Source organism: Tubulanus polymorphus, chromosome 6 (genome assembly GCF_964204645.1).
Source record: "Tubulanus polymorphus chromosome 6, tnTubPoly1.2, whole genome shotgun sequence".
NCBI lineage: Eukaryota > Metazoa > Nemertea > Palaeonemertea > Tubulaniformes > Tubulanidae > Tubulanus > Tubulanus polymorphus.
This window is the reverse complement of record NC_134030.1, coordinates 5,501,663-5,513,781: the sequence shown is the minus strand read 5'-3', so window position 1 is coordinate 5,513,781 and position 12,119 is coordinate 5,501,663. Positions and strand designations below refer to the sequence as shown.

The following is a 12,119-nucleotide window of genomic DNA, read 5'->3' as shown; positions in this document are numbered from 1 at the left end:
ACCGCCGCCACCACCGCATACTCAATCGGCCGATTCTTATACCCGATCAATTTTATCTTAATTAAAAATCGAACCGGTTCGCGCCAACTTTGCATGATCAGTCACAGTAAGACAGATTATCTGGAAATTTCGATGCACCGGCTCGACGGTTTACGCATGCGTATTGGCGGCATTTCCGTGGAAGAATTTGGCGATTGACAAAAGTTTCGAAGTTTGATTTATACTGGACCCACATGAATGACTTCCGAACGCTGGTTACCGCATAGATAGTATACTATTATACAGTAGTTTATTACTTACTTCTTTACAATGATGTACGATAGAAAATAAGCAAGCACATCACAATTGAATTACATGAATGTTTATTTCTACACTATAAAATGTTGCATAGAATGAAAAAGGACTAAATGGGACCCGAATACTTTGAGATAAGAGTCTTACGCCCAGGCGGAATAGGGTATTGAACGGAAGTATTCGAGGATATACAGACTGCAAGACTACAAAATCCCCAATGTAGCGGTCATAAATTGAGGCAAGGTCATCATGTCAAAGACGGTATAACCACTATTCACGATCTACTGAAATATTTAAGAACTTGTCGTGCGCCGAGGACAAATTGATGTCCGCTCAGAGACACTTCATATACATCTCATTATTGCCGAGATTTTACGTGTCACTGGGCTTTCTCTGAACATTCGACCATTTTACAGGCAAAAAGATACACAAATGAAACACCTCAACTAACGACTCACGATGTCTCCCATCAGTATACATCAGCACGTCTGATGGAAATGAAATCTTGCTTGGCAGGCGACAAAAAAGCATGAATTTTGTTACGATGCGAATGATTTACCTAAGATAAAGTTGTGAAAGCTATTGCAAAGACATTCGTGTAAACTCTATTTTGCATCAAATATAAAACCACCAGAATTATAAACGATTATAGTTCGTGAACTTTCTGCTTGTTTTTGACCATTGGGTTCAAAGATTTGCGGTGAATGCAGCGAGGTTTTACGGCCTAAACAGTAGAGCAAATTTGGAGATTCCCTAATTCTTCGTTTCCTTATTAGCTTTATACCACATCGCTGGCTGGCTCATCGTATTGAAATCGCTCATTCCTTTTTTTCCAATTTACAGTTATGCACACAATCCACTTATACACATTCAAACTATCAATTTTAGTAACACAAACAATTCGTACTTTCTCTGTGTTTGTTATGAGAAGGATCCACGTCCTTTTCGGCAACGGTGCGAATAGAGCTATACACTATAGCCTAGTTTCAATGATAAATAAGCCAGTTTGACTTCGATGATAAATGCTTTTTATAATGCTCAGTTGATGACCCTGTCAATTCGTTACTACAAAGGCGCCGACTGGTTTTATGGCTGCAATTACTTTGAAAAGACCCGACAGTGAACTCAGAATTCGGCAACTTGAAAGGGCCGTCTAGCCTATTAGCCTGTGACGGAACCCCGTCCGACGGAGCCCACCACCAAAACGTCCCGGGAAAACGCGGAAAATAAATCGATTCGACCGGAAATGCTGCATCTGGCAATATAAGAAAATAAATGACTCCAACCCTCAAACACGCACAAATACACAGAAGATAATATAAAGCTCGTAAAATTTATCGCATAAAACAAAAACATATTTATCAAAAAACATTTTGTCTCCGTTTTCGGTTGTTGAAGGGAAATCCGTTTCATTCGTGAGTTTGTCGGTGAATGCCCCGGTTTACATTCGCCAATGATTTTCTCCTAGAAAATACTACACAATTTACACGTGGACTATTTCATAAGATTATAATTTTAAAACGAGCACGAGGTAAGGACAATTTGTTCTCCGTCAAATATTACTACGTAATTTTTCTTTCACTCGGTAGTTGATGATGTTTTTCGTATGAAACCCCGTTTTGGGGGTAAGTTGAATTACGATAAGATACTTCCGAAGAATTTCGAGAAAAACAAAGCAGAAATTCGTATTTTAGAACATGGCTTTCCAGTGCGTTTTTTAATGAACGAAAATTCGTTTCAAAATACGAATCGAATTTCCACGCGTACTTCGAAATTCATTTTCATACCATTCGAATACGCCATATGGGCGAAAACCAACCTAGATAACTATGAATATTACAACTGCCGTTTTTCCAATTGAGAGCCGTATCAAAGCGTTCCAGTGAGTTATGTTTCAATTATTTTCTATGTTTTTTTTCATTTTTATTCTTAACGATCGGTGTATCATGCGTGCATCGTTTATTCGATATGAAACGTTCGGCAGACAGAAAAAACTCCGTAGTTTTATCGAGTTAATAAGCTACGGTAAATCAGTCGATATTCATGGCGTATACTTCATGCTACGAATTCTCAAAACCTAATAGTTATGAATTATTGAATATCCTGCCCAGATTCATTTTCATATGCGAAATAAACAATGAAGGTTGATTTATTTCATGTAACAGTTTGGAGTGCATATTTTAATCAGCCGGAACCACTGCGTTACATCGGTTTTATCTTGCTTTTATCGCACGGAAAATCAGACGTCAAACAACGATAGAATAACTATCCGTCTTGATTTCGATTGACAGAACTCTGTCCCCGCAGTCATTCTCGCGAATCGAGTTCTAATTCTCGATGTCGTGGCGAATAATTCGACGAATAAACTTCTAACCGATTGCGTCATTGTACGAGGATACTGCACGAAATGAGCTTAGAAATCATTTTCGAAATAATTAATTATCAAATTCGTATTTTATTCACGAAACGGTATCGTGAATTATTGGAATTAAATCAAAAGACAAAATATTGCCAGTACACTCATATATATGTAAACGAATGTTTTTGATGACAAGAATTCATCGACATGATTTCATTCTCAGTAATTTAATATTGGATAAAGAATATTTTCCAGATACGCCGCTGAAAACTATGATAACAAGTTAAATTCATTTTCTAGAACGTAGAACTTATAACTCAACTACATTTTCTATTCGAAAAAATAATGAATACCAATATTCTCAAGTATGAGTAACATAAATGAACGATTTTAGAAAATTTCGCTTCATATTGTAATCCGTTGTTGGTCATACGTAAAGCATAGCTAGGCGAGTCTGCAAAGAGAATGGCGCTATGTAGAAATTAACATCAACATCATTATCATAATGATTACATAACGTCGTTTAGTTGAGGAACGTGAAAATTAGGAAGAAAGTTTTTCCGAAAACCAAAAAATCTTTGTATACCACCAAGCAAAGAATAAGAAACCACACTAAGCGGTTTCCCGATGTGACAGTTGTATATCAGCAAAAAAGAAAAATGTTTCGTCGAATTTCTACATTTTGGTTCGGTTCCACAGTCATCAGATAAGATTTTACTCTAGAGTTAACTAATTGAAAATGAACTAATTCGATTCTGGCAACAACTAGAGAACTAATTTACAGTAAGGTGCTGGGCTGTTACTAATGCGGTCGATTTGTTTGAAAATCAACTGGAAGATTTAACCACTACGGCATAGGACTGAGTTCAGCACTACGGCATAGCCAGCCTGACACTTCGGTCGTTAATTTGAATAATAGCAACATAAAACGGCGTTTAATGTGTATTTTGATATATGATGTGTTTGCACTATGAGGAAATCCGGTAGCCAGCCATCCTAAATCAATCCGCCATCTTATTGCACCATAAAACATCGCGCTATTATTTTACGAGAGAAAGTAAAAAGCGATTACACGTATACACTGACAAGCTTTCGATTTGTTCTAAATCATTTATTTATCGAAGTTTGCGTATGTGAATAAATCAAGAGAACAATTTGTCGCCTGTTAAATACTACTTATATCGCATATCAAATGGCTGTTGAGTGTTTGAATGATTATTTATCGCCCATAAAGACGCTTTATTACGAAACCATTATAAGCTAATATTTTCATAACCTCTCGGCCGACACGCTTATAAATTCTACCTCTAGTGCCCTGAAGATTTATAATATTTTACCCGATAAACATGTATCGTTAAATTTATTACTTCGATTTTATACCGGTGGCCGTTTAAAAACACATTATTCAAAACAGTATGCCTATGATACCGTATGAAATGGTTCAACCACCGAAACAATCACTGAATTGAGAGCTTTTTTATGATGATATATATCGAAATAATTGATATCATCTAATTTTGCAGTATTCGAATAAAATACAATACAATGATGATATTCATTGATTGTGATATTATTTTATTGATTGTAAAATAAATTCTTCTTCATATAAATTATTGCTAACAATAGCGAAAGTTCCAATGCGAAGAAAAAACATCTCATAGAATTGAATGAAAAAGGAATCTAATCGTTTTATGCAGCAAATGCTCTTTTAGAACTTTAAGAACAACATTTCGAATTTGTTCGCTAACGCTTCCAGTAGTAAAGGCTTAGAAACTTAAGAATAAGATATTGGCTCAGATATACATTCAATAGTTTGTTAACTGTTTTATATGAAAAATATGATAATATGATAATTCGACATCTTTGACTTTAACCTAAAAATCATCTTCCAACAATACGTCGAATGAATGAATTACTAGCTTAAAGGAAACTTATCGGACTTCATCTTTCTCGTCTTATTACTGTAGGATTCTCTATATATCGTTACAACACAGACATAGTTTTTCATCAATGGTTGTTTTATAATGATTCTTATATACCAGTTGATCATTACGCAAACTGTTGAATTGGTGCCAATAGTTAAATTTCTTAGAATAGATTCTAGATAACATTATTCTTTCAACAGCTCATTTCCCTCAAAACTCATCATTGAAAAATTAGCTTAATCTACGACCTCTTGAATTAAAGAATAAACGCATTAAATTGCATTATAGCTAATGAATTTATGGGCAGACATTATGTTAATTCGCATTCAAATGTTAAATAGAGGTGGGCGCAAACAGGCATCAATTGATGATCGTTTTTAATGCGACGGAAAAATTTGAATTTGAAAGCCTCGACGTGTCGTCAAACTAGCGACATCTGGTGATAAAATCCTGAAACATCGCTGTCAGTTTGTCAGACATTATAATAAGGGGACTACTTTTTCCTAATTTTTCGCCAGAATAATCATGATCATTCCTAAAATAACGTCTTGAAGATGCGCAAACATCAATAGGTCAATGCTGATATTCATTGCTAAACCATAGAACCAATTATATCAGCTCGCAATTAGGCTAATTTCTTTTTTACGTTCTAAAAAATTCTAATTACATTTAATCATATATACATAGAATGTTAACGATGATCATAACCGAAATAATTTTGGTCACGGCCTTGAACTACGGGTGAATTAAAAACAGTGGGAATTTCGAGAAAATTAACTGGGTTAGTGCAAATTAGTTCCAGCAGTTGCCATCTGATGGCGTAACGTTCAAAGTAAACAACAGGCAGCAGGCAAACTATTTTTGCGTCGAGTAATATTCCACAAACGCTTATATATACTCTACGAGCAAGAAACGATTTTTTTCTCAAATTCTAATTCGATAGAAGGATTTATTCTCATAAAGAATAACATCAGCATATCCACGCTCAGTCAGCATCTTATGAAATATATATATAAGTTTTCTTGCAAAGCGAAAGATCTTATTCAGTTATTAACTTCATGAAATCGGTATACCGATTTCAATGAAAAAGATTTGTCATGGAATATTTTCAAATGATTTACGTTCTCTAAGAATAAATTCTCAAAACTGCGAAAAAATGCCGCGCGCCATCAACTAACACCAAATCGTGCCGGGAATACAGCCTTGAAAAAATCCCCAATACGATTCGCAACAACACGGCAAACCTTGATTTCTGAACGCTGTCAACGACTGCAAACGATTCCTCGGAGATTATGAAATAGTGCGATTTGATTAAATTGTGTCCCGGCCGCTTGAGTTATTTACAATCCGTGATGGGCATAAACAATTTGTAGTCGGAGCGACGTAATTTGCCATGTAATTGAGGAAAAACATATTTGCGTTTTTTCAAGTCTATCTTATTTTCGTTCGTTAACGCGTTTAGGTCTATGCGAATGTTTGATTACTTTTGAAAGTTCGTTTATCGATAAGATGACATATAATGTTTGGATTTGGTCAGCAGGTATTCTTTAAATTTTTTTCAACGAAAATCACCTTTCATATAACACATGAGTGTGCTTACGTTCTATTTGGTTTTTTGCAACTGCACTGAAAAGCTACGTGACAGGCCTGGTGACCGACGACTGCGCTGAAACCATTCGGAAAATAAGCGTGGGCTAGTTGCCATCAATTTCGAGCGTTTTTAAAATCCCAGCCAACGAAACTTGAAAGTGATTTTTTGAGCGTCGATCCAGTGTGTTTCATTAAGACGTGAAACCCGCAAACCATTAACACTTAACGTCATTAGGAGTCCCTCAGCATTTCCCCTTAATGAAAGCTGGAACTGCGTCGAAAACAAGATTTTTAAAAATCCATTATCAATTATTTATTTCTCGTATTCCCCGGTGGTAATTGAGTAGTTTTTACTTTGTTTCCATGGATACTAATTATGCCGTCATGCTCGCAATTCGTCATTTTCCAACTTTTCATCACGGTTACGCAATGCGCGGGTCGCGGTTAGTTCGGCGAATTGCCGTTAGGAGTCCGGACATGGCTATTATTCACATCGTCGAGATGAGATTTTACGCAAAAAATGTATATTCTCCACAAAGAGCACAAATTATGAGAAACCGGGAACTTCTATACGAATTTTTTCGTTGAGGATTGAAATCCATAAAGCATAGTAAGTGTTTTCAATTGAGTAACCCTTCAAATCTTTCTCCATTATTTTTTAGCAGTTTTTTTCCAAAAACCTTCATTTTCATCCACTTTCCAAATATCTTCCTTATTTTGACAGCATCAAAACGCCTACAAAAAGCCCCTATCGGCGTATTAAGTTTCCTATATGATTACTTACCTATCTTTTTTCAAAATGGCTTGATTTTAATCCAGTTCTTTTGTCCACATAAAAAAGTCCCCTCCCCATTGGCGTATAACTTTCTTAAGTGAATACTTACCGATTTACGAAGTAGGCCATCGAAACCACTCATCCTAGTCGCCATGGTAAACCAAAGGCCTAAAAATAAGAATTATACATTCGATATTTACTTAAAGAACGATTTCTGGAGTTTTGCGGGAAGTTCTGAATGTTATTATTCTATTTTCATTCGTAATTACAACAAAAACGACAGTTTTGATCAATCTGTCGATCGATCCGTTTTAAGCACGTGTGTGGTGAATTAGCATAGCTGATAAAAACCTGTCAAAAACAATTTCGATTCGAATTCAAACCGCTAATAACTGAGTGAAAAGTTTCCTGCATCAGTTTTCGACTTTAATCAATTTTTTTTTCGTTTCTATTAAAAAAGAAAAACGCAAAACAAAAAAAAACGTTAATTGTTCTTTGTCGATGAGCACGAAACGCGCGGCAGACCCATTAATCTTTATTTCCTGTAGGTGTTTAAATGAACTTTCGTGCCGTCGAAAACTTTTCGAAAACAAGAGGGAGATTCAGTCTAATTTTCGGGCGGATTGGTGCGTTACTTTCCCGTTGTCACCGCATGCGCTAGACCGAGCACTTCATTAAATCAAAATCGATCGTCGCCTCGTCGATTTCTAATTACCGACGAACGGGGAAAAATGTAACAATTTCTGAAATGAAAAAGATCGCGAAGCGACATATTCTCGGTAAATGCAGGTGATTTATCATTATTCACGCGCCCCATTAAAACCAACTAATTCTTTTGTTTCATTTTATTTCATTTTAATCGACCCCGACTGGGAATACCGGCGAAGAAGCATCGCTGTCGTTTCCTGCGTGTATATATCTCTCTCTCTCTCTGCCGACGAGGCAGACGCTTCGTAATTAACTCCGTTGTCATCGACGCCGGAAAAAAATCACCGGTTAAAATTCGTCGTTGGATGGAGCGCGCCGGTGGCGTTCAATACGATCAATATACATAACAGGGGAATGCGTCGTCGGATGACTTCTTAAGATATGAGGCCGCAAAGTGGTTACTCAGAGGGCAAAACTTTGATGACGAGGAAATGCAATCAAGAAGTAATGGCTGAAGTTTTAGTCTTGACATTTGTCTTCATAAATTAGACGAGCGCCGAATCTACCTTGTCAAAGGAAAAGATTCATCAAGTCGGGATTTACAACGCAAGACGGATGGGAGCTAGGGCCAATTAAACACCGTTTCGAAACGCGAATCGAATCGCAATTTTTCCGCAGATCTATGCGACGACCTTTTCAATCAGATCGGTGCGCGGATTGCGGCATTGTATTTACAGAAATGATACGTATCGAGGTCGTTTACTAAATCGCCTAATGGACAGCTTGACCTCAGCGGTGAAAGCGAATTACCGCGCCGAACACGACGCCGGTTTCTGTGTGCAAATCAAATTGTTGCAGATATATACGAACCAGATTGATCAAATGCCGAAAATATACGTTCGATGCATTCTAGTCAGACTCGTGGACCCCGAAACCATATAAATACAAGATTGAGCATGGTCAATCAAACATGCTCGATATTATCACCGAACCTTTAATCGGCGATTGCTAGTTCCACCCACAGCGTGTCACCCCATCGAATAAATTCGGCGAAAAATACATAATGAATCATGTGATCATTTATCCGACACCGAACCTAAGTGAGTCAACCTCCTCGGTCTCCCAGATTCAATCCTCGGTCCGAATGTCTCCTCGAAGATATTCGTCCAGTCTCTCATAAGCTCCACATGAAAAAGCACACTTGTTATTGCATCATCTGCCTTTATGAGGCAAAATAAAAATGACAGCATTTGTAAAATGAGCCAGCGATTAAGAAAAAAAAAAACAATAAAATTCACCCTAATATCGTTGATATGAATTCAGTTGTTGATTTAATTCATCCTTCGAGGGAGAATGATTTTTTTCGAGGAAATCCTACCGCCTAATTCCGCCACGTCGCACCGCTACTGGCAAGTGAGTATAAAAAGCACCTATACCACTGAGTGTGTAATCTCAATCCAACACCGACGAACGACATTTATTTTTTTCGCGCCCATCTCGGATAGAGTTCCCGCGCAATGAGCGGGTCGATTGTTTCCGCGCAAACACGCTTTACATAACACAAGTAACACTCGTACAATTCAGATCACGTGGTACACGATTTATATCTAAAATTAATGTATTCACGACGTAATTCGACAAGAATGATATTTGCGAATTCACGCGATTTCATTCACACACAAAAAAAACACATTTTGAATATCCATGAATTCGGAATCATGTTCCCACATGGCTAAAACGGGAGCGTAGATTTTCTCAAAATTTCATCCAAATAACAAGCCCTTGTTTTCAGTGTCCTTCAAGTGGTAGATAGATTGATAGAATATTGGCAAAGAATTCATGGATTTTCTGTTGCTTTTGATACATATCAATGCAAATTATGCCATCAACAGAAATGTATCGGTTTCGATCGAACAATTCTCAATTTATAACGATAACAAATTGACGGTCACATATGACTAGGAAATAATTTTTGTTCACGAGAAGCCTCAGAAATGGGTTTAAACAGTGACCGATTCTTTCACGGAAAGACGCTCATCTCAGAAATGTGTATAAACATTGATATGACCGATATTCGTATCTTCATTCCGGCGCGTCAGCATGTTAAAATTCATATTGGAATTGAGAAATATTCCGGTGAAAGCTGCGGCACCTTTGAAGTCGTATTTTACCATCTAATGGGTGGAAACCGCACTCAAGTAAGATAAATCGGCCGCCGCGATCCCCTTCGCGAAGTATCGCCCTTCGTTTTATTCTAACAAACATCAATCATATCAGGGCGCACGAATATAGAAATATCGACAATAAGGGATGACGTTAGCGCCGTCTCGAAATGATTTGAAGACACTTTTCTCGGGGGTTTGTTTCAACGCTATAGAGCTATCAACCTATGGACAGATCAGTAACGAGTTGAATTGTTTTCAGGAAGACTTAATTGAAGTATAAACGTATGAAAGAAAATTAATCAGCGAGCAACTTTAACACCATCAGTAACATATCTCATATTTCTGTACACATCGAGTAAATGAAATCAGAATAGCAACAAAATGCTGAAAATCGGGGCCCGGTTTCACAGTTGTGAGTAAAGGTTTACTCTGAAAATCAGTTCATTTTCAATGTTTTAACTTTAGAGTCAAATTTTACAAATAATCTCTGTGGAATTGGATCCAGAACCAGTTGACAGCTCCAACACTTTTAGACGGAGAAATCTGATATACCTGTAGTGCTATAATAGGGAGACACTTGTATAGGAATAAGATCATTCAAGATCAATCCTATCTATTTTGGCAGTTACTTTCCTTTATGCCGTCCCACACAAACAGTTGTTAAGAGCGCGAAATTTTCAGCAAATTCGTGAATGATAAAAAATTGTTCATGGTTTTTACTTTCAATCTTTGAATATGGTTCTAAATGGACAAAGACAAAGGGGAGACTGAATGCAGCGTCGAAGTCCAAATGCTGGTAAAGTGAACTTCATTTCAACGTCGATGGATTTAGCGACTCAGACTCACCGGGGATGACCTTTATTAATACGCATTAATTCTAACGACGCGAAACGTGATAAATATAACGATTATTTATCTTCAGTTCGAAAGGTCCGCACAAAAAGAGGCGGTAAAGCGCTCGGAACTGCAATAAACGAGTCGATATTCTAATAATGATCACCCTGATTGGACCGAGGTCTGGACGTATTCAAATGCAAAACGACTCTCCTTGAATGATAGTGTTTCCGACCACAAAACAAAACCGGTCTTGATTAATTATTTCGCGCACGGATTTCAATTTTTCTTGTTTCTAATGACATCAAAGGAAACCGCTGTCTCATGAAGAGTTCACTGTGGGAATAACAGCGTGCGCAGTTTGACAGCTTGCTCGTGCCCAATTCCAAATATAACTAAAAAGCTTTGTTCCATAGTAATGATATGTTTTAAGAAAAAATGTTTGTTCCATCGTAAAATCCAACGCATAAACCACAGCTTTTTTCATGTTTCCAAGACGCCCCGGAAGCCAAATCATGTTCGTATGCATATAAGTATTAGGTTTTCAACGCTACATCTTGCAAATAGATTTCCTAAAGGTATTCAGGATGCCTATAAATGTTTGAAAACAGTAATGTTTTTCGGTTTGCAGTTGTTTCGCGGATCGTGGTTTAACCATGGAATAAGATGGTTTAACCAAATATTTGCCTAATAAAAATGATTCCATGGCCGAAGGATTATAACTCAATTCGAAATACGAACGATTAGGATAGCTCGAGTTGAAACTCAACTCAGATTTTATCGATATTCTCTAAGGGAGTATAATATGCGTTCTGTATCGAATCGATGACCAAACTCAAATACACATAGATAACGTATCTAACCTCTCACCGCGACGAGACCCTCCACATGAATCACACTGAACCAGCAGCGCCATAGAAAATTACAAATAAATTCACAATCACGACTTGAACGCGGTAATAAAACTAGCGTTTCCGACGACTAAGACCGTGATAACTTGTATAATGATAATTTACCGATATGGACAATAGACACACTTCTCAACCTCGATATCCGGTGCAGCTATATGCTTTTCCGGTTGCGACCAGTCAGAAGTTCAATAGAGGTCAGGGTCTGGATGGGTCGGGCGTTCACTACTCGACTTGATTTTAGCTATCCCGGGGGTAAGGCCAGCAGGCTGATGCTGTGTTGTGACGTTCAGGGTGCATTAGAGAGTACTAGGTTACGAAACTCAAATTTTTGGTTTAGTTGCTGTTTGTGACGATGTTTTCGCCGAGGACAACAATTCGAACTTAACTGTTTTAAGCTTAAACTTTCTCATGAAACCCTGGCTGACGTCATTGTTGCTCATTAGTGTTACGTCATCAACTCTCGTGTAGAAAATCCTCAACTAGAGAAAAACAGCATACGAACACTCGAATATTTTTGTATAAACATATTTATTTTTGTAAACATTGACTTGACATTAAAATCTATATTTACTCCTAAAAACCACGATATATTTGAAAAAAAAATCGATGTTGCGACAT

General features: G+C 37.3%; 1 protein-coding gene across 1 annotated transcript in view; it reads right to left on the bottom strand.

Annotated features, from left to right (window-relative positions):
* Window positions 1-7,090, bottom strand: part of LOC141906654 (uncharacterized) — a 59,175-nt gene extending 52,085 nt beyond the window's left edge. Inside the window, exon 1 of the mRNA XM_074795930.1 lies at window positions 7,053-7,090. The gene's annotated coding sequence lies outside the window, so the exon portion shown is untranslated. The remainder of the gene's footprint in view (window positions 1-7,052) is intronic.
* Between the last annotated feature and the right edge of the window lie 5,029 nt (window positions 7,091-12,119).